The sequence below is a fragment of the Nerophis lumbriciformis genome, linkage group LG22, assembly GCF_033978685.3.
Source record: "Nerophis lumbriciformis linkage group LG22, RoL_Nlum_v2.1, whole genome shotgun sequence".
NCBI lineage: Eukaryota > Metazoa > Chordata > Actinopteri > Syngnathiformes > Syngnathidae > Nerophis > Nerophis lumbriciformis.
The window spans coordinates 18955061-18960060 of NC_084569.2; positions in this window are offsets into that span (position 1 = coordinate 18955061).

The window sequence follows — 5000 nt, forward strand, 5'->3', positions numbered from 1 at the left end:
GTGCAGTGGTTCTCAAACTTTTTTTTCCACCAAGTACCATCTAAAAAAACACTTCACCTCTCCAAGTACCACCATAATGACCAACATTAGAATACATTCGTGTAGTAGGCCTAAGTATTTATTAAAAACAAGGTAGAGGCTTTATTTAACACGTTTCTTAAACTGGATCATATTTGTATATTGTCTGACTTCTTTGCTTGATCAATTCCATAATTGAATTCCACTTACTGATACACTCAATCAATCAATCAATAAATGTTTATTTATATAGCCCTAAATCACAAGTGTCTCAAAGGGCTGCACAAGCCACAACGACATCCTCGGTACAGAGCCCACATAAGGGCAAGGAAAAACTCACCCCAGTGGGACGTCGATGTGAATGACTATGAGAAACCTTGGAGAGGACCGCATATGTGGGTAACCCCCCCCCTCTAGGGGAGACCGAATGCAATGGATGTCCAGTGGGTCTGACATAATATTGTGAGAGTCCAGTCCATAGTGGATCCAACATAATAGTAAGAGTCCAGTCCATAGTGGGGCCAGCAGGACACCATCCCGAGCGGAGACGGGTCAGCAGCGCAGAGATGTTCCCAGCCGATGCACAGGCGAGCAGTCCATACCCGGGTCCCGACTCTGGACAGCCAGCACTTCATCCATGGCCACCGGACCTGTGCCCCCCCCCCCCCCCCCCCCCCCCCACTCCACAAGGGAGAGGGGAGCAGAGGAGAAAAGAAAAGAAACGGCAGATCAACTGGTCTAAAAGGGGGGTCTATTTAAAGACTAGAGTCTACAAATGAGTTTTAAGATGGGACTTAAATGCTTCCACTGAGGTAGCATCTCTAATTGTTACCGGGAGGGCATTCCATAGTACTGGAGCCCGAATAGAAAACGCTCTATAGCCCGCAGACTTTTTTTGGGCTCTGGGAATCACTAATAAGCCGGAGTTCTTTGAACGCAGATTTCTTGCCGGGACATATGGTACAATACAATCGACAAGATAGGACGGAGCTAGACCGTGTAGTATTTTATACGTAAGTAGTAAAACCTTAAAGTCACATCTTAAGTGCACAGGAAGCCAGTGCAGGTGAGCCAGTATAGGCGTAATATGATCAAACTTTCTTGTTCTTGTCAAAAGTCTAGCAGCCGCATTTTGTACCAATTGTAATCTTTTAATGCTAGACATAGGGAGACCCGAAAATAATACGTTACAGTAGTCGAGACGAGACATAACGAACGCATGAATAATGGTCTCAGCGTCGCTAGTGGATAAAATAGAACGAATTTTAGCGATATTACGGAGATGAAAGAAGGCCGTTTTAGTAACACTCTTAATGTGTGACTCAAAGGAGAGAGTTGGGTCGAAGATAATACCCAGATTCTTTACTGAGTCGCCTTGTGTAATTGTTTGGTTGTCAAATGTTAAGGTGGTATTATTAAATAAATGTCGGTGTTTAGCAGGACCGATAATCAGCATTTCCGTTTTCTTGGCGTTGAGTTGCAAGAAGTTAGCGGACATCCATTGTTTAATTTCATTAAGACACGCCTCCAGCTGACTACAATCCGGCGTGTTGGTCAGCTTTAGGGGCATGTAGAGTTGGGTGTCATCAGCATAACAGTGAAAGCTAACACCGTATTTGCGTATGATGTCGCCTAGCGGCAGCATGTAAATACTTAAGAGTGCAGGGCCAAGAACCGAACCCTGAGGAACTCCGCACGTTATGTTAACATAGTCCGAGGTCACATTATTATTATTACACTAAAAGTTTTAAATGCTATACTTGCATACAAATGTTTTAAGTTATATTTTCCTCTAAGGTTATAGTCCTCCTCTTTTGTTGACAATAATTGTTGTACATTCTTGGGTATCAGGTTATTGTTTGCTTTGTACATAATTTTAGCTGTTTGCAAATTCACTATGTCGTGGAATTTCGGTATTTATGATTCAATAAATAAAGGGTTTGTATGTTCTCTATATCCAACATTATGTATTATTCTAACTGATCTTTTTTGTAACACATTTAGTGAATTAAGTGTACTTTTGTAGTTATTTCCTCATATTTCTACACAATAACTCAGATATGGAAACACTCGCGAGCAGTAGTGAATATGAAGAGATTTTTGGTTCAGAACATGTTTTGCTTCATTCATTATTGACGTATTTCTTGCTACTTTATGTTGTATATTTTCTTATCCGGGATTTCCCGTTTTATTTTATCTATTATAACACCCAAAAATTTGGTTTATTTTACCCTTTCAATGTCTATGCCGTCTATTTGTATTTGTGCTTGACTTTCTCTTCTACTGTTACCAAATAACATTATTTTAATTTTACTGAGATCCAAGGATAGTCTGTTTTTGTCAAACCATCTCTTTAATTCATTAATTTATTCTGTTATTATTTGTATTGACTTTCTGTTAGAGATGTCCGATGATATCGGCCTGCCGATATTATCGGCTGATAAATGCTTTAAAATTTAATATCGGAAATTATTGGTATCGGTTTTTTTATTAAAGGTATCGTTTTTTTTATTATTTAAAAAAATATTTTTTTTATTAAATCAACATAAAAAACACAAGATACACTTACAATTAGTGCACCAAACCAAAAAACCTCCCTCCCCCATTTACACTCATTCACACAAAAGGGTTGTTTCTTTCTGTTATTAATATTCTGGTTCCTACATTATATATCAATATATATCAATACAGTCTGCAAGGGATACAGTCCGTAAGCACACATGATTGTGCGTGCTGCTGGTCCACTAATAGTACTAACCTTTAGCAGTTAATTTTACTCATTTTCATTAATTACTAGTTTCTATGTAACTGTTTTTATATTGTTTTACTTTCTTTTTTATTCAAGAAAATGTTTTTAATTTATTTATCTTATTTTATTTTATAATTTTTTTTAAAAAGGACCTTATCTTCACCATACCTGGTTGTCCAAATTAGGCATAATAATGTGTTAATTCCACGACTGTATATATCGGTATCGGTAAATAAGAGTTGGACAATATCGGAATATCGGATATCGGCAAAAAAGCCATTATCAGACATCCCTACTTTCTGTGTCTTCTTTCCTGAAACAAAACACAGTCGTGTCATCTGTAAATAGCATTAACTTGAAAACCTTAGTAACTTTACAAATGTCGTTTATATAAAGATTGAACAATTTTGGTCCCAGTATTGATCCCTGGGGTACGCCGCAAGATATATTTAGCGCTGTTGACGTGTTTTCAACTATTTTTACGATGGCTTTCTGTCGGTTAAATAACTTCTTACCCAGATCAGTACTTAACTGATCCATTTTTTTTAATTCTTTGCTCTAGATTGGTACCAATATTTACAAAGTAACTATTGATACTTCATTCATATTGTCATTTTTTATGTTTCCGTCTAAAAAGTATTGAAGGTAATCCTTCCTAGCACCGTTTTTAATGATACTATTTAGCATGCCCCAGGTTGCTCTTGTGTTGTTACTGTCCATGTCTAATAATTGACTGTACTATTCTTTTCTACATGTTTGTAGTATGTTGGTTAGTGTGTTCCTATACTTTTTGTACCTATTTTCTGCCTCTATAGATCTTTGTTTTATAAATGTTCTATTTAACGTATTATTTTGTTACATGCATTTTTCAGTCCCTGGTCCATGGTTGATTGTTCATCTGTTGCTTTTTTGTGAGTTCTTTCCATGGACAATCCATCCATCCATCCATCCATCCATCCATCCATCCATCCATCTTCAACCGCTTATCCGGAATCGGGTTGCGGGGACAACAGCTCCAGCAGAGACCCCCAGACTTCCCTCTCCAGAGCAACATTAGCAACTTCCTCCTGGGGAATCCCGAAGCGTTCCCAGGCCAGAGAGGAGATCTGGTCCTTGGCCTGCCGTAGGGTCTCCTCCCAGTGGGACGTGCAACGAGGACCTTCCTAGACGCCGTGAGGCATCCGCACGAGATGCCCGAACCACCTAAACTGGCTCCTTTCCAAGCGAAGGAGCAGCGGCTCTACTCCGAGTCTCTCTCAGGTAACTGAACTTCTCACCCTATCTCTAAGGGAGATGCCAGCCACCCTTCTGAGGAAACTCATTTCGGCCGCTTGTATCCGCGATCTTATTCTTTCGGTCATGACCCACACTTCATGACCATAGGTAGACCGAGAGCTTTGCCTTCTGACTCAGCTCTCGTTTCGTCACAACAGTGCGGCAGAGAGACTGCAATACTGCCCCAGCTGCTCCGATTCCCCCGGCTGATTTCTTTCTCCGTCTTTTCCTCACTCGTGAACAAGACCCCGAGACACTTAAACTCCTCCACCTGGGACAGAGTCTCGTTCTCTACCTGGACTGTACAAACCATCGGTTTCATGCTGAGAACCACGGCCTCAGATTTGGAGTTGCTGATCCTCATTCCAGCCGCTGAACACTCTGCTGCGAACCGATCCAGTGAGAGCTGAAGGTCACGAACCGAAGGTGCCATCAGGACCACATCATCTGCAAACAGCAGTGACGCAACCTTTAGCCCCCCGAGACGTATAACCTCTCCGCCATGGCCACGACTCTGCCTAGAAATCCTGTCCATGAAAATCACAAACAGGATAGGTGACAGAGCGCAGCCCTGGCGGAGACCAACCCATGGACAATGATTGTCATAAAACATCATGAAAATATACAAAACCCAAAACCAGTAAAGTTGGCACGTTGTATATCGTAAATAAAAACAGAATACAATGATTTGCAAATCCTTTTAAACTTATATTCAGTTGAATAGACTGCAAAGACAAGATACTTAACGCTCGAACTGGAAAACATAATTTTTTGCAAATATCTCATTTGGAATTTGATGCGAGGGTCACCGCTTTGTCAAAACAGTTTAAGAACAACATTTCTCGACGAGCTGTGGCAAGGAATCTAGAGATTTCACCATCTACGGTCCGTAATCAATCAAAAGGTTCAGATAATCTGGAGAAACACTTCAGAAAACCACTGTCAGTAACTAGAGTTC